Genomic DNA, 19,288 nt, shown 5'->3' on the forward strand with positions numbered 1-19,288 from the left:
CTGTAATAACACCGTAATGATTAAGATATACATCTTCAACCTTTTTTCTAATAAAGATTATTTCCTTAGTCATGAACAATGTATGATTTGTGTTCATTATTTGTCTCTGCGACGTGCATTGCGCGTCTACCTTTGCTATTCTATGAAAAAGAGAGTCTTCTAGAAATTGAATATAAGCTAGTAGTCATGGGGAAAGTGATACAAGGGATGACCTCTACGTTAGGCAGGAGGACTTCTAAGTCAATCAAGACCACTTTCACGACATGATCTATGTAGACTGCATCATTATCAGTAGTGGTGGAGATAAGAATTTGCCACAGCCTTTAAAAAAAGGAATTTGCCACAGCCTTTAAAAAAAGGACCTGGCCATGTCGTCTGCCAGAGGCTGGATGAACACGACATGGACTGAGCGGACAAGGAAGGTGGCGACGGCCACAGGAGGAACACGGGCGCGAAGAGCTTAGGGTTTCGCGTGGGGAAGACCAACGCTTCCTTTAGGAAAGTAAAGCATGAGCTTGGGGTTTTGGCAGCCATGGCCAGTTGTTGAAGCTTCTTCAAGATATGGGAAGAGAGGATTGTGGATCGACTAGATAATGCTGTGGAGATTTATATAGTTGAGGGGAAACCGCTGACATGTGCTCAGCAGGAGTAATGCTACATTCACGGACAATTACAGGAACACAACATTTATTGAACATATAAATCCTTCTAGACTCGTAGTCACGACCGCGCTCTCCACGTCGCCCCGTATAATCGCTATGCCGCCGCTTGTAAATTCTGCACCTCGCCGAGGGCATTTTAGTCTTTTCAGCGGGCCAAAAAGGCAGGCAGCGCGGGCAGGAGCGAGACCGCGTCTTCCCCATGAACCCTCGCCTCCTCCTCCATCCGCGCCGCCTCCTCGTCTCCTCCTCCATCCGCGCGCCGCCTCCTCGTCTCCTCCTCCATCCGCGCGCCTCGGCGGCGACCCCATGGAGGGCGGCCGGGTCGGAGCGGTCCCCCGCGTCCCTCCTTCCCCGCTCGGCGCTCTCTACTCCCAGCGCAACTGCCGCCTCCCTCCGCTCTTCCCATCTCGCCAGAGCCGCCGCACCCGGAGGCGACCGGCGTTACTCCATCTCGAGCTGCCCGTTCCCTTCTCCTCCTCACGGGCATGGCCGCATATGGAGGAGTAGGCCGTGGTCATGGCGGCGCGCGGCACTGGGCTGCGGCGATGTTCGTCGCGGCGGAGGTGAGTGGCTGCGGTGATGGCAGATGCATGGGGAGGAGGAGGCCATGGACCCATGGTCATGGCGGTGCGACGGAGTTCGTACCCGGCCGGCGCGGCACCAGGCTGCGAGGGAGAAAGTTAGAGGAAATAGGAGAGGTAGCCCCGACAACAGACGGGAGTGGGTCGCCGGCCGGCGTCGGCCTGTGCCGGCGAGGTCGCTCGCCTGGTTGCCAAGGAGGGAAAAGCGATGGGACCGGCATCCGGGGCGGTGGCGGTGGCTGGACTCCAGAGCTGGCTGAGGTGGTTCTCGCCAAAGAAGCAGGCGGTAGCGCAAGGTATAGAAGAGGGCTACCGGGTGGTTTGTTCTCTGTTGATCTCCTTCTTGTGATCTAATTTCGTGGTGCCTAATTTTGGGGGAAAAGAGAGATAGATTTGGGAGTCTTTAGTTTCCCCTTTGGTTTGTAATTCTGTGAACACCCTTTCTTGATTTCAAAAACCATCCGACGACAGGGACGTGATGGGAAGTGGCAAAGACTCCCAGTATGTCGACATGAATATTGAAAAATGATACAAATTTATTTGCATTTTTGCATTACAAATCTATTGGGGGGACTAATTGGAATATATCATAATTGTGTCTAGATATTTAGACAAGTTTATCGCTACGCTGGCAGCGTGGCGTAGCAAGCATGAGCTGCTTGAGAGTGCAGATGGCAAGGCAGGAAAGGAAAAAGGCTTTTGTGGTGATCGGGATCAATACCGCCTTCAGTAGCAAGAAGTGACATGATTCTGTCAGGGAGACATTGATGACTCAAGGTTCGTTACTTTGCAATGCTACCTGATTATCTCCCTTGTTTTGACTGTTTTGGCCTAGCTATTGCTTTCTGCATTTCTTGTTCTTAGTTATAACCGATGCAGAGGAATGTGTATTTAATCAACTAGGATTATGCCGTGCAGATAGCAAGGAAATTACAGAGAAATATGCAAGTATGGAATCAAGGGATCAAATAGGATCATCTATCGTCCCAGCAAATAGAATCAACTATCGTCCCATGTTGTTTGGATCATCTATCGTCTCGCACCGTCTAGCTGAAATGGCCAAATGACTTAGGAACGACCAAGGTTTTGGTTACCGAATGAGGCAATTTTACCGAAGGGGACGGATAAATGTGGTTACCACGGTTACCGAGAAATACCGAGAATATTTCGAGCGAATTTTATAGTTGAATTTTGAATTCAAATAAGTGAATGAACGAATATTCGAACCAGAGACCTCTCAAAACAGGAACTAGGTTGCTACCAACATGCCAGAACCAACTCTCATGGTATTAATTAGATCCTACGTACTTTACTGTAAATCGAGTGTTTAAATTCAAAAATTTCAAAAAACTGGTATTTTTTGCTCGGTATGGCGATTTACCGAGGGGTACGGAAATACGCGGTAACCATGGGAAATCTTGAAATTTCGACCGGTAACCAAAACCTTGGGAACGACATATAATCATTTTTTGCTCTTTTTATCCCTTGAAAGGTGAGATGCAGCATTATGAATTTGCTTTCATTTGCAGGGCTAGGTGTCCTTCCTCCTCTTGGTGACATATAAGAGGACCTGCAACACTGAGCCGGGAAGTCCTTTTTTAGGCAGTGGTCATGGAGCAACAATATATGATTCGTGCCATTGCAGGTTACTTTCCACTTTATGTTTCAGTTGTTATATGTTCTGCTACTGAGAGGAAGTTAATTTTCCATGTATGTAAGGTTCAAGGAATGGAAGTAGCTATATCTGAGATCTGATATTATCGTTGGCAACTTCACTGCTCACTGGAAGTCATATTTCAACTGTGTTAGGGGGTGGGACACACATTTCTTGCCGATGATGTTATCATATCTCTCGAAATTTAGCAGTTTCTTTTTTCTGCATACATTTGGGCGTGCTTAGTTATTTCAGGCGAGACGTCTCCATGAATCCTGCATGTTTCCAGAGTTTCTCTATACATTCATTTGGGGGGAATGCTATATTATCTTATTCCAACTTGACTTGTCATATCAGGTTTTATTTCTGAAACTTGTAATAGGGCTATATCCGAATCTTGAAATAGATCTACTATACGGCTGGCTTCTTCACTTCACGTATGTTTGGTTTAGCTACCTCTGCTATAGATGGCTTTGGTACTCAAATCTTATCGCTGGTCTGCTGACATAATTTTGGGAGACATGATGTTGATTTACTTTCCTACCATGAGTGAACGTTTTTTTCTTCAGTAACTTGTGTCCTAGAATGTGCCAATGATTATGATAGAAAAAGATTTGAGTCATCGTTATAACAGACTCTCATACTAGCTTATTATTAGGGGCACCTAATAGAAAAGCATGAAATCTGCCAGCATACACTTATATGCCGCGCTTATAAATATCTGAAAATCTTAAGGCATTTCGTGTGCACGTGTGCCAGCGTACACTTATAATGTGCCCGCACAGTAATGAAACAAAGGAATTTTTGGTAAGTGCCAGGTAAAATCTGTAGCATCAATGGCATCTATCATTGCAAGACATACATAAATGCCAGCTACTCCCTCCGTTCCTAAATATAAGTTTTTGTAGAGATCCACTAGATGGACTACATACGGAGCAAAATGAATGAGTCTAAACTTAAAATGCATCTATATACATCCGTATGTGGTTCATAGTGGAATCTCTACAAAGACTTACATTTAGGAACGGAGGGAATAGACCATATGCATGTGTGTGATGGCTGAAAAGCAAGCTGGCCAATAATTGGCGTGCATCTGAAATGTGAAATTTCCGCTTTCCTAAAATTAACCCAAGCCATTCTTTCTCCCCCAATCAATCCCGCAGCATTCTTCACCTCGCAGTGGACCCTTAGTGCCTCCCTCACTGCTACATCGCCGCCACTCATCCCTCACCTAGCCCTCATAGCCTGCCGTACCATGTCATTGCCCCTGTCTCACTGGTGCCCTCTCCCTTCGAGCCATACATGAAGGAACTGCTTCATTGCATTGTCTTTTCATGACGTGCAAGTTTTTACTCTAGCGTCAGACAAAAAAATGTCTTGACAAATTAGTAAATATGCTTAGCATAAGTTGTTGGCCTGTTAAGTCGGCAGAATAAACTTCAAAGTGGAAACACAAATGTATGACACACTAAATTTTCTTTGAGGGGGGTTATCACCACTTCTACATCAAGATGTGGAAAAAAACGCTAAGAAAGTTAAGTGCAACTTGAAATTGTTTGGTAGCACTTGAGGATTTACAGTTTAGGAAATGACCTGTTGTGGTGAGAAAAGTGCGCAGGAGAGAGAAAGAGGAGAGGGATGTGTGGCGGCGGACGGGAAAGGGTCGACCTCGCGGTCGGTGGCTGCTTGATCTGAGAGAAAGAGGAGAGGGAGGTGTGGCGGCGGACGGGGGAGGGCCGACCTCGCGGTCAATGGCGGCTCGATCTCTACAAGAAAGAAGGGGTGTGAACTCCTCCCCTGTGTAAGCTCCTTCTTCTAATTCCTATCTCCTTAAATTAATTTATATTTCGCAGTTAGGGTTTCGGTGTTTGGTTTTAATGATGGGTGTGCAGGAGCATGGGAGGGTGAGAAGAACAGAGCTGGAGGCAGGACCGCGATGCCGGAGCTCTAGGCGTCGCTCGCGTTGTCGTGGAGTGGAGAAGTGTCGCCGGCCATGACTGATGGTCGTTGCTCACCGGTCGTCGTCCCCTGTCCCCAATCCAGGTTGCACGTCCTCATACCGCCCACCCCCCTACCTCTTGATCCCCCCAGTTCTCTTTTAATCTGATTTCGATTTCTTTATTTTTGTAAACATGATGTGCAGATCTGAGAAAGAAGAGGAGAGGAAGAATCCTGAGGAAGAGTTTGATGAAAGTGTACTCTCTCTCTCTCTCTCTCTCTCTCTCTCTCTCTCTCTCTCTCTCTCTCTCTCTCTCTCTCTCTCTCTCAAAGTCAAGTTTTTTCTGCATTCTGATATTTGTTTGTTTTAGCCATGTTTAGATTAGTTTCTATGTATGCCAACTATTTTGTTTGCTTATATTCCAGCGACCTATGTTCCATACTGAATGCATATTTGTGCAGTGGTTCTTAGTTATATTCTGATAAAGAGAGAAAGAATTGGGGATAGAGGTATAAGGCCTTAGATTCTTTGCCTCCAACAGAAGAAATGATTCATGTGTGCCTCCCTTTTTGTTATATCTTACATACTTTTTTACCTGGGTTTCCATCACAGTTTCTTTTCATGATTCTGTAGCACTGGAATGATTAGTTTGTTCTTCAGTAACTTCTTCTTCAGTATCATAGTTAGTAAACATATGAGGTTTGGCAAGTTAGTATTTACCATTGATGCTTGAAATAAATAGCATGACTGGTGTTGCACCATGTGTGTGTAGGTTTTTCCTTTTAGTTTACTTATATATGCCTCTCCTATATTCTAAAACAAATTCGAACTGTTAGTATTTACCTTAATCTCTTCCACATGGAAGATAGGAAACTACATACGGAAGGATGAGTTCTATAGCGTATCAAATTCAGGCATTTGCACTATTTTCTTGATTACCTCACTATGATTATTGTTGTAGACTTTTAGTATATTCCTCACAGGCGAACCCGTATTTTCTTCAAATCTATAGCACACATCTTTTCGCTATAGTCATTTCGCCATGCATGCAACAGTCTAGGAAAACAAGATACCTGTCTGTTTTCATTCATTTGCCTTTTTATGTGAGAAGTGCCTCCATGGGATTAGCGAGGTGTATTTATGCTTACCCCTTTTTAGTGTTTGGTGAAGCCGATGGACTGTGAACATTATGTACCACATATTGTGGCCTTTTGCCTTTTTATTATTTATAATATGTCATGACAATTTATTTTCCTGAGCCATTTAGTCAACTAGCCAGTCAAGGATAGCCAATGGTCTTTTGGCTATTTGTTTGTTCATTTCATTCAACATGCATGTTTCTGGAGTAGTCTTGGCGCAAGACACCTAATCAAAGTTGATTTTCTTATAAGTTGATCATCACATAGCTAATTGGTAGTTACACTAGCTGAGCTTGTCCTATGCTCATTGTACAGGATAGATAAAGTGTATGTGATCTTCTTGATGAGGAGAAGTCTTTTTAGAGATTCCAATACAAATTACATACGGATGTATATAGACATATTTTAGAATGTAGATTCACTTATTTTGTTCTGTATGTAGTCCGCATTGAAATCTCTAAAAGGACTTATATTTAGGAACGGTGGGAGTTGGATACGATTAAGTATTTAAATTAACCATATGAGCACTATTTCTTTGAGTGCCACAAGGATGTCATCTTTATTCACATGTTACGTGTTATGTGTTATGTCACATCAACTTCTGCCCTTTTGTTTTCTGCAGAACACGACAACTGTTCGTCACCTAAAAGGACAGGATGACACCAAAGGAGTTATGATAGCAGCACATATAGGCATTGAGGAATTGGCAAAGAGATTACGCTTCATAGGTATGAAGTTAGAACAACGGCTAGAAACTATGAAAGGCCGTTAATAATTACCTTTGTTGGATCTGTCTTACCTACAATGCATGTGTGACCTCTGGAGAAGCCACTTTTTCTTTCGTCTGCAGTATACTCCATGTTTAGTTCCAATGATGCCCTAACCCTTTTGTTCCTGCTCTGAAGAATAAGACATGTATAGGCTTCAGATTTTTGTAATCATCTATGTGCTAAACATCCCTTTGTGGTCATGTGTTTTATATGTAATCAAGTATCTATCCATGATTATATATATGCCCAGCTAATGTCTGAAAAGACCCATCATCTGTATCACCACTGCTGGATAACCGCTATAAATCTACTAGCAGTACCGGTCATATAAAATAGCTACCGTTACTGATCATTTGTATTACCACTGCTGGATAACCATTATAAATATATCAGCTAATGTTTCTTTCATTTATTTGATTTAACTTTTTATTTTTTGATTTGACATCTTTTTTAGACAAAATAATTTAGTTAGTTGTACCAATTCAAATTTACACCATGTTGTTGGGCTTAGAAAAAAGGTAAATAATAAATTAAGTTTTGTTGTGTTGACATGGGCACCAGACACGGTTGCTGACGCCTTGACCTTATCAATCCCCTTCTTCCCTCCGTGTACCAAACCTTCTCTCGCTCACCCTTTCTCGTCCAGACCATCGTCGTTGTTCCTCAACTTCGATTGCAATATCAACACGTCAGTTCCTCAGGTGGATCCTCACTGAATCAGATCGCTTAATAGGCGAACCTTTACCAACATGGTATTATTTCAATTTTGAGTTAGTGTTGTTCCTTAGACATGGTCAAAGACTGAGAAATTTTAGATTTGCTTGCATCTTTGTTTGCCCGTGACTGAAATCAATATTTCTTCGTTGCTAACAAGAAAAGATCAGTCATCTCATGCAGATGCATACCCTGTTGATATGTTACTGCTCATTTCAGAAGTGTTTGATTCATCCTAGCCAATTCAAGTTAACCTGGGTACAACAATAGATAGACATTTATTTATGGACAACAATAGTAGTGAGCAGGCAATGTAAAATGCATTTCTCTTAGTTCGACGAAACTGACGGTACTTTGTTCTTGCTTCTATATCCTGATTTGGCAATTTTATGATCGGTCTCTAAATATTTCAACTTGCATGGTTTGAATTAGTTTCACATGCTAAAGTATATAGTCTGAACATAGGTATTCCTTAATTTTTCATATAAAAGGTTTAGAATTATTACCCTTAGTGCTTGCTAAAACTCGAAGTTACTAACAAATGCAAAGGTTTCTGTTACAAAAGGTTTAGAATCATTACCCTTGATGCTTGAATTTGGACCTCGCACCTTACTTGGGTAACATAGAGCCAAATGGCACATTTCCCAACACTAGTAGAAAAAGAGGCTTCCATACGCCCCCATTAGTCCCCAAAATAATCGAACCGCGACCAAAGGGGTCTTTAGTCGCGGTTCGGGAGGAGACCCGCGACCAACTATCTGGGCCCAGCGCGCTCGGTCGACAGCTGGCGGACGGGAGGGGCTTTAGTCCCGGTTGGCCTGGCCAACCGGGACTAAGGGTCCTCAGGCTGGCCCGAAGGCCTTTAGTCGCGGTTGGCCAGGCCAACCGGGACTAAAGGCCCATCCCTATATATAGGACTCAGCTCACTTCACTTCACTCAGCTCACTTCACAATATTCAGAAGGGGGGTGGTGGGTTTGCTTTTGGTTCCTCCTATGCACACAAGGTGTTCGATTAAATGCCCGAGAGCATGAAACAAACATGATATGAAGTGTCCGAGCCACACTTGAGCTTTCTCATTTATTTTTCCTCCGCGATCGCGGTTAGCAACTTGAACCTTTCATGTGTCATTGATAAAATATGCATGTGTGTAGTTCATTGTTTAATTTGTATTATTTCTAGCTAGTTAGTTTAACAAATGCATGATGGTTAATTATATACTTTATATAATAATAATGCAGATGAATCGGCAATGGATGTACGGTCCCCGACTCTCCGGCGAGTTCACTACGGGTTTGAAAGATTTCCTCGTAGTGGCAAATGCGAACAAGCAGCGAGGTTTTATTATCTGTCCATGTGCTGTCTGTAAGAATCAGAAGGGTTACTCCTCCTCAAGAGACGTTCACATGCACCTGCTTCGGCACGGTTTCATGCGAAGCTATAATTGTTGGACCAAGCATGGAGAAAGAGGGGTTAGAATGGAAGAAGATGAAGAAGGGGATGATATCGATGACAACTATCATGATCATTTCGGTGATACTTTCATGGAGGATGATGCTGAAGGTGGGGAAGGGTTAGGTGAAGGTGAAGAAGAGGCACATGATGAGCCCGCTGATGATCTTGGTCGGACCATTGCTGATGCACGGAGACGCTGCGAAACTGACAAGGAGAGGGAGAATTTGGATCGCATGTTAGAGGATCACAAAAAGTCGCTGTACCCAGGATGCGATAATAGTCTGAAAAAGCTGGGCTGCACACTGGATTTGCTAAAATGGAAGGCACAGGAAGGTGTAGCTGACTCGGCATTTGAAAATTTGCTGAAAATGTTGAAGAATATGTTTCCGAAGAATAACGAGTTGCCCGCCAGTACGTACGAAGCAAAGAAGGTTGTCTGCCCTCTAGGTTTAGAGGTTCTGAAGATACATGCATGCATTAACGACTGCATCCTCTACCGCGGTGAATACGAGAATTTGAATGAATGCCCTGTATGCACTGCATTGCGTTATAAGATCAGAGGCGATGACCCTGGTGACGATGTTGAGGGCGAGAAACCCAGGAAGAGGGTTCCCGCCAAGGTGATGTGGTATGCTCCTATAATACCACGGTTGAAACGTCTGTTCAGGAACAAAAAGCATGCCAAGTCGTTGCGATGGCACAAAGAGGACCGTAAGTCCGATGGGGAGTTGAGACACCCCGCTGATGGAACGCAATGGAGAAAGATCGACAGAGTGTTCAAAGATTTTGCAGCTGACGCAAGGAACATAAGATTTGGTCTAAGTACTGATGGCATGAATCCTTTTGGCGAGCAGAGCTCCAGCCATAGCACCTGGCCCGTGACTCTATGCATCTACAACCTTCCTCCTTGGTTGTGCATGAAGCGGAAGTTCATTATGATGCCAGTGCTCATCCAAGGTCCAAAGCAACCCGGCAACGACATCGATGTGTACCTAAGGCCATTAGTTGATGAACTTTTACAGTTGTGGGGCAGACCTGGTGTACGTGTCTGGGATGAGCACAAAGAAGAGGAATTTGACCTACGAGCGTTGCTTTTTGTAACCATCAACGATTGGCCTGCTCTCAGTAACCTTTCGGGACAGACAAATAAGGGATACAATGCATGCACGCACTGCTTACATGAGACTGAAAGTGTACGTTTGGTTAATTGTAAGAAGAACGTGTACCTGGGTCATCGTCGATTTCTTCCCCGAAATCATAACGTAAGAAAGAAAGGCAAGCATTTCAACGGCAAGGCAGATCACCGGCCGAAGCCTGCGGAACGTACTGGTGCTGAGATATTTGATATGGTCAAGGATTTGAAAGTCATCTTTGGAAAGGGTCCTGGCGGACAATCAGTTCCACGGGGAGTTGACGGGCACGCACCCATGTGGAAGAAGAAATCTATATTTTGGGAGCTAGAATATTGGAAAGTCCTAGATGTCCGCTCTGCAATCGACGTGATGCATGTTACGAAGAATATTTGCGTGAACCTGCTAAGCTTCTTGGGCGTGTATGGGAAGACAAATGATACAAAGGAAGCACGGCAGGACCAGCAACTTTTGAAAGACCCAGATGACCGGCATCGGGAATGGTTTCAAGGTCGTGCCAGCTACGCTCTTACCAAAGAAGAGAAGGTCATTTTTTTGAATGCCTGAGCAGTATGAAGGTCCCGTCTGGCTTCTCGTCGAATATAAAGGGAATAATAAACATGGCGGACAAAAAGTTCCTAAACCTGAAGTCTCACGACTGCCACGTGATTATGACGCAATTGCTTCCTATTGCTTTGAGGGGGCTCCTACCGGAAAATGTTCGAGTAGCCATTGTGAAGCTATGTGCATTCCTCAATGCAATCTCTTAGAAGGTAATCAATCCAGAAGATCTACCACGGTTACAGAACGATCTGGTCCAATGCCTTGTCAGTTTCGAGTTGGTGTTCCCACCATCCTTCTTCGATATTATGACGCACCTCCTGCTCCACCTAGTCGAAGAGATTTCCATTCTCGGTCCTGTATTTCTACACAATATGTTCCCCTTTGAGAGGTTCATGGGAGTATTAAAGAAATATGTTCGTAACCGTGCTAGGCCAGAAGGAAGCATCGTCAAGGGCTATGGAAATGAGGAGGTAATTGAGTTCTGTATTGACTATGTTCCTGACCTTAAGCCGATTGGTATTCCTCAATCGCGGCACGAGGGGAGACTAAGTGGAAAAGGCACGATCGGAAGGAAATCAACGATATGTATGGACGGTCATTCTATGACTGAAGCACACCACACAGTTCTGCAAAATTCCAGCTTGGTGGCTCCGTACTTCGAGCAACACAAGAATATTTTACGCTCGGACAACCCGGGGAAGCCTGAATCCTGGATTAGAAAGGCCCACATGGAGACTTTCGGCAGTTGGTTGCGAAAACATTTAATGAAGGACAATGATGTTGGAGATCAGCTGTACATGTTGGCCAAGAAACCATCTTCGACTATAACGACTTTCCAAGGGTACGAGATAAATGGGAATACATTTTACACCATCGCCCAAGATAAAAAGAGCACCAACCAAAACAGTGGTGTCCGCTTTGATGCAGCAACGAGAATGGGCAAAAGGTCACATATTATGGTTACATAGAGGAGATATGGGAACTTGACTATGGACCCTCCTTTAAGGTCCCTTTGTTCCGGTGCAAATGGTTCAAGCTAACAGGAGGTGGGGTAAATGTGGACGAGCAATACGGAATGACAATGGTGGATTTCAACAATCTTGGTTACCTTGACGAACCATTCGTCCTTGCCAAAGATGTCGCTCAGGTTTTTTATTTGAAGGACATGAGTAGCAAACCGAGGAAATGGAAAGATAAGAAAACGACAGTACATCATGCGATGATCCAAAGCGCCACATTGTTCTTTCAGGTAAAAGAAACATCGTGGGAATGGAGGACAAGACAGACATGTCAGAAGATTATAATATGTTTGGTGAAATTCCGCCCTTCAAAGTGAACACTGACCCAAGCATTAAGTTAAATGATGAGGATGCTCCATGGATACGGCACAATCGTAAGCAAGCAGGGACACAAGGGAAGAATTGATGTGTAATAATTTATTGTACCAAACTTTGTTGAATGGATCATGTGAATTAAAACGTATGATGGCGAATCCGGATGATTTGTATTTGGTCGATGAACTGAATGATGTATCAAACCTTTTGTCAAACCTTCAAGGGATCGAGGATGTAGAACAAAACAATCGGTATCGCCATCATACAGCCCTGTCGTGGCTACTGAGTGCATATATGCATACCAAATGCACGGCAGGACGTATGATGGCGAATCCGGATGATTTGTATTTGGTCGATGAACTGAATGATGTATCAAACCTTTTGTCAAACCTTCAAGGGATCGAGGATGTAGAACAAAACAATCGGTCTGAATTTTTAAAATGAATTAGTTTTATTTTTCTGGATTTTTTGATATATTATTTGTATTTTAAGATTTTAAAATGAATTAGTTTTATTTTTTGGAATTTTTGATATATTATTTGTATTTTTAAGATTTTCAAATGAATTAGTTTTTTTTTTTGCATTTTTTGATATATTATTTGTATTTTTAAGATTTTCAAATGAATTAGTTTTATTTTTTTGAATTTTTTGATATATTATTTCTATTTTTAAGATTTTAAAATGAATTAGTTTTATTTTTTTGAATTTTTTGATATATTATTTCTATTTTTAAGATTTTAAAATGAATTAGTTTTATTTTTTTGAATTTTTTGATATATTATTTCTATTTTTAAGATTTTAAAATGAAAAGTATATGAAAAAGGACCTTTAGTCGCGGTTCGTGACACGAACCGCGACTAAAGGCTCTTTCCGCGCGGCAACGAAAGCGGCGCGAAAGAACCTTTAGTCCCGGTTGGGGACACCAACCGCGACTAAAGGGTACCTTTAGTCGCGGTTGGTATCCCCAACCGGGACTAAAGGGGGGCATTGGTCCCGGTTGGTGCCACGAACCGGGACCAATGCTCTGTCTATATATACAGCACTTAGTAAATTTTCCCCCACCTCCCATTCTCCTCTCGACGCCGACGCCCTGCCCCGACGCCGATCGACGCCGACGCCGCCAGGCTACTGCTGCGCCGCCCTTCCCCGAGCCTGCACGCTCCCCCAGTGAGCTCCGCCGCCCCCAGTGAGCTCTGCCCCCACTTCCCCTGCCCTACGCCGCCGCCCTTGCCCTGCACTGCCGCCGTCGCCCCTGCCCTGCCCTGCGCGCCGCCGCCACCGCTGCCCCTGCCCCTGCGCGCTGCCGCCGCCGCCCCCCAGTGAGCTCCGCTCCCCTTCCCCCTGCGCCGCCGCGTGCTGCCGCCCCTTCCCTGTGCTGCCACCGCCGTCGCAACTGCCCTGCGAGTTGCCGCCGCCACCGCCCCTAATTAATAGAAAAGGAAAAAGAAAATGGCATAACTAATTAAAAGAAAAGGAAAAAGAAAAGGAAGAAGAAAAGGAAAAACAAAATAAGAAAAGGAAAAAAGAAAAGGAAGAAGAAAAGGAAGAAGAAAAGGAAAAATAAAAGGAAGAAGAAAAGGAAAAACAAAATAAGAAAAGGAAAAAGAAAAGGAAGAAGAAAAGGAAATTTATTTGGGAATAATTGTATAAATCATTAAATTTGAGCGACGGCGGAGGAAAAAGAAAAGGAAAAAGAAAAGGAAAAAGAAAATACTTGGCAGTGCTCAAACAAAAACTTCTATGCAAATTAGTGCTCAATAAAAAACTGAAAAGGAAAAAAGAAAAGGAAAGAGAGAGCAGAGAGGAAAAAGAAAAGGAAATTTATTTGGGAATAATTGTATAAATTTGACCAAAAAAACATCAATTTTATTTTTTAATAGCTCTTAATCATTCAACCGTCGCTGCTCCTCCTCTATGTCCCCTTAATCTTATTTTTTAGTTCCTTTATACTTAATTAATTTTTACTACATGCAGGAGTGACATATGGCGGACGATAGAGCCGAGCCGCTTAGGGATCCGGAGGCTGAACGTTATTTAATGGGCATCATAAACAACGAGATTCCTTATGTGCTGGGCTCAGCAGATGAGCAAGAAGAGGATGTAGTCTCTTCTTTTCTGAACCTTGACGGTGGAACAGACATTGTCGATGATCAAGAAGGTGAAGGAACGGACATTGTCGACGGAGGTCAACCGTCAACAAACGACGATCTCGAATTGCAAGTAGCAACCACCTCCGGCGAGGTATATATATACATTGAGCCTCTCGTGATACAAACTTACTGAAATGTGAATACATATGTATTAACGCGCGCGACTCTCTTTCTTTTTTTAGCCCTCGGTCGGATCGAGTACGACAAAGCGTGGCAAATCCAAGGCGATGAAAACAGGAGAAACATATACCATTGATTTTGTCAGTGAAACCGGCAAGCCCCTACAGCACACCTCAAAGTTTATCAACCAATGCGGATTCGTTGTTAGAGACAACGTCCCGATCACCGTCCAGGAATGGAAGGAGCCAAAGAAGGCACGTCTTGGTTTCAGTTTTGTCGACAAGAGAACGAAAAAGGATTGCTGGAGAAAGCTTATGGAACATTTCATTCTACCTCCGGAATACAACAAAGTCGATGAATTCGGTAACGAGGTTCCGGGTGGACGTGAGAGGAGGAGGCTAGTTAAAGAGTTCGCTCTTCAGAAGATGGCCGAAGCATTCTGGAACTTCAAGAAAAATTTAACCCGTGACTATGTCAACAAGGGCAAGACTCCGGATTTCAATGGACAACATGAGAAACTGAAAGATGATTGGCCAGAATTTGTGAGGCAAAAGAAATCGGAGCATTTCAAGGAAATATCGAAAAAGTAAGGATAATGCGAGTAAGAAAAAGTACCATCATATTATGGGGCCAGGAGGATACCGCCTTTCGGAGCCTAAGTGGCAGAAGATGGAGGAGGACCTGAGGGTGCGAGGAATCCCTCTAGGTATAGAGGGATGGGACCCAAGGACCAAAAGCTGGTGGTACGGGCATGGGGGATCGCTAGACCCGGAGACAGGGGTGTGTGTTCACCGGAAGAAAAAGTTTGCTCCCACCCAAGCCCTTATTGACGCAATGACCCAAGCTCAAGAGGGCTTGATCAAGTTCAACAGAGAGAAAGACGCACTGACAACAGCCCTCGGGAATGATGAACACGGAGGACATGTACGAGGCAAAGGCAGAATTCCGTGGAAAGTAGGGTTTTCCCAGGACAATGACCCGTACTGTTACAGAAGCCGTAAGGAAAGACGGACCGGGATGCAGATCTTTTGGCGAAGTTTGCATCGGAACTCCATGAGTTGAAGCAGACCGTGCATGAACTAGTAAAAGAAAAATCGGTTGCAGGGCCGCATGAAGATCATGAAGCGGATCGCGGAAGCCAGCAGCGGAGAAGCAGCGTGGCTTCCACGGATGCCCGCCTGGTGCTAATGCACCGACGATCGAGATTCGTGCACCGGAGCCTCACTACCCCGTGGATGATGTAAAGGAGATGAAAGAATGTGATCTGCATTATCCCGTGGGGAACGTTTCCACTAAGGTAGCTACCGGCAGTGCTTTACCCCGTACACCTGGAGCACTCCACCACAACAACCCCATTGCATATGGCTATGCTCGTGTCACGGTGGAAGACATAGTCCAAGAGTTTGAGGACCTGGAGATTGACAAAGCTACACCCGAAGGGGAGAGAAGACTTGGAGATGTCAAGCGCCAGATCATTCTATGGAAAAAGAAGTACATAGTGTTTCCAGGCGAGGCGCCAAGGCTAACAAGTCCACCCCCCTCCGATGGTAGTGGTGGTGGTGGTGGTGGCGGTGGTGGTGGTCGTGGTGGTTCACCTACACCTCCTTCACGCCATTCGACGCCGTCCCCCGATCCACAACCTCCGGCGGGTAAGCAGCTGCCGCCCCCCAATCCTCCTCCGGCGGGTACGACGCCCCCCAATCCTCCTCCGGCGGGTACGACGCCCCCCAATCCACCTCCGGCGAAGAAGCAGAAGCAGGCGGACAGCAAGGAAACCCGCTCCTGGACTATTAACCCGGACCCTTATGTACCTAAGACCACAAGGGTACCGGAGCCATCACTGAAGCCTCTCCTCCCAAGGCCTTGGGAACTTAGTGAAGTTGAAACCAAATTGGCCGCGTCTGCTCATTATGAGAAATGGAAGGCGGATATGAAGGCGATAAAAGAGCCTGAGTCCAAGCAAGTATTCACTGAGAAGCAAAAGAAGTGGGCTAAGGATTTTTTGACGACACCGTCCCAAGCCGAGCTGAATATGCCTGACGACTATGGACATGAACTTCGTAGGCAAGCAAAAATATTGAAGGAGGGGAAAGAAGAAAGTAAAAAAAGCGGGAAACAAGTTGACCAGCTCGGGATGCAGAATAAACAATCGATCCCCCCGCTCATAGTGAAAGCCGGTCCGGAAGAGGACCCCGAGATCATAGCAGCTGCGGCAGCACTTGGATTGACTGTAGCGAGTGCCATGAAACAAGCGTCCGAGATGGGTTTGACTCTTCGTGCCTTGTTAGGCCTTGAGGATGCGCCAGTATGTGAGATAGCATTACAATATGTGCGGAATGGGCCTCTCGTCGAGCCTGCGCGGGAAAAGAGTCTACCACCACAAATGCGAAATCTGCTACGTTGGTACAAGCATTTCATAATATGGGCCGACAAAGAATATGTTTATGAGGATGTTACAGAGGAGCATCACACCAAACGGTCCTCTGTACAAGTTCATATGAGTGAATTGTTCCAGCTGTTCAATCTGCGCGACCTCGACAAATCTATCCTGAGTTGCTACGTTCTGTAAGTGATTTATTTCTATCTCATCTCGTTCTTCATTGCCTGCACTATATATATATATATATATATATATATATATATATATATATATATATATATATATATATATATATATATATATATTGTCCTAACTATATTGTTGCGTACGCTATTATGCAGATTGAAGATTTGGGAATGCAAAATAAGAAACATCCATGATGTTGGGTTCATTGACCCACATATCGTTAATGGACATGTGTTACAAAATCACCACGAAGACGTGGAGAAAGACTTGTACAAGTTTCTTAGAAAGCATCAACTCAAAAGTAATATTCTATTTCCTTACCATTTTGGGTGAGTGTTTCTGTCTTGTGCCCATTCTCTTTTGTTTACTCCATGCATGGTATGTCTAATCGATGAGTTATGCATGACTGTGCATGTAACGTGTCCGCAGGTTCCACTGGATTCTGCTAAATATTGAACTTCACACCTCCAGAGTTCTAATCATGGACTCTATGGATTCGGATTCAAAGCTTTGGGCCGACATGAGAAAAATGCTGCAAAAGTAATTATTTTCAATCATTTGAGCTCTATATCGATCGGTCTCTTTCGTTCATTTCCTAATATCAAGTAACTAATAACTCCCTTGTTCATTTAATTTTCTTTGCCCTATAGGGTTTGGAGACGGTTCTCAGAAGAAATTGTCGGTGAATTCAAACATGAGCTAGATTTTAGAAGGTTAGTTAATGTGGATAAGCAGCCACCGGGGACCAATCTATGTGGATACTATGTTTGTGAGAACATCCGGAGACACACCTCTGAGCGGAAGGCATCGGATAGCGTGCGGAAGGCGACGGATAACTTGCAGAGGAGGCTTAGTCCAGAAGCTCGCTTCCGACCAATTCAAGATGATTTAGCAGGATTTTTCATGAGGGAAGTCATCAATCCTAAAGGAGAACACTATTCCGAGGACGAAGACATTTATATGCATACCCGAGATTGAAACTTGTTCAAAGTTGTATATGGTCATCCATCCTAATTGTGTATGGAAACTTGTTCGAAGTTGTATATGGTCACCCGAGATTGAATATATATTATATATTCCTCTTGAATTCTTATTGTTTGAAATTTCATATGCATGTATATAGTAGCGTAGAATATGTGTACTGAAACTTCATCAAAATTAAAATAAAACACAAAATAAAATATAAAAGAAATAAAACACTACAAATTAAAAAGAAACCAGGTTTAGGGGGGCTAAAACCCTAAACCTGCGGAGGAGGCCTTTAGTCCCGGTTAGCCACGAGAACCGGGACTAAAGGTCCCCCGCCCCGACGGACTCCTGGCGCCCACGTGGACGGGCCTTTAGTCGCGGTTCGTAAGAGGCGCGACTAAAGGGGGGGGCCTTTAGTCGCGCATATTTAGTCCCGGTTGCACAGCCGGGATTAATGGCCTTTGCGAACCGGGACTAAAGGCATATTTTCTACTAGTGCAAATACACGTTCAAAACACTTCGGGTTTGACATGGTCTCTAACCTTGATCAAACATAAAGTTACTATAAAAGGCAAATATTTTTCAACATGAACATGGTTTCAAATGGGTCTTTGCGCCATTTGGCGCACCGGGTCATCTAGTAGTGGAGAAATTAGAAACCCCTAGGGCACGTTGTTGTACCCAATGGAAGACTTGGAAAAATCAGTCCACGATATACTATTGTAACATGAAGTGTCATCAAAGTAAGGGTGTTGCAATCTGGGATTTGATTGGCATATGCATGTCAATGGGTCAACCTTAGTTACGGAATATTTATACCGATATAAAAAGAACAAGTTTAGATTTCTTAGCCACCCATTCTAATCTAACAACTCTAAAATTACGATCAATATCTAAAAAATTGTCTTAGTGTTCCTAATTACACATTTCATCCTTTAATAACTCAGTAATGGTTAAGATGTACTTTCTCCGTCCCAAAATAAGTGTCGCTTATTTAGTACTACAAAATCAACGACACTTATTTTGGGACGGAGAGAGTATATCTTCAACCTTTTTTATAATAAAGTTCATTTCCTTAGTCATAAACTATGTATGATTTATGTACATTATTTGTCTTGCGACGTGCATTGCCCGTCTACCTTTGCTACTCTATGAAAAAGAGAGTCTTCTAGAAATTGGATATAAGCTAGTAGGCATGGGGAAAGCGATGCAAGGGACGACCTCTACGTTAGGCAAGAGGACTTCTAAGTCAAGCAAGACCACTTCCAAGACATGATCTATGTAGATTGCATCATTATTAGTAGTGGTGGAGCTAAGAATTTGCCATAGGCTTTAACAAAAGGAATTAGCCAAAGGGTATGTTAAAAAAATTGTGATGTCAGACGTGCAATACAAATTTTATACGAACATAACAATGTGAATAGCTTAATAAGGTGTCACAACATTATAGTTCACTAAATATGGCAGATATGCGGAAAAAAACAATACAAATAGTTGGCAAGAGAAGCAGTCTTATATGAATAAAAGATAACATGTGTAGAA

The 19,288-nt window shown here is 43.7% G+C and overlaps 1 long non-coding RNA gene across 1 annotated transcript; it reads left to right on the forward strand.

Annotated features, from left to right (window-relative positions):
* The first annotated feature begins 4,508 nt into the window (after positions 1-4,508).
* LOC141042121 (uncharacterized) lies at positions 4,509-5,143 on the forward strand. Its single transcript, XR_012203942.1, has 3 exons — positions 4,509-4,698; positions 4,790-4,940; positions 5,041-5,143. It is a non-coding gene; the product is annotated as an uncharacterized lncRNA (long non-coding RNA).
* The last annotated feature ends 14,145 nt before the right edge of the window (positions 5,144-19,288 follow it).

Source organism: Aegilops tauschii, chromosome 2, assembly GCF_002575655.3.
Source record: "Aegilops tauschii subsp. strangulata cultivar AL8/78 chromosome 2, Aet v6.0, whole genome shotgun sequence".
In the NCBI taxonomy this organism is placed as follows: domain Eukaryota; kingdom Viridiplantae; phylum Streptophyta; class Magnoliopsida; order Poales; family Poaceae; genus Aegilops; species Aegilops tauschii.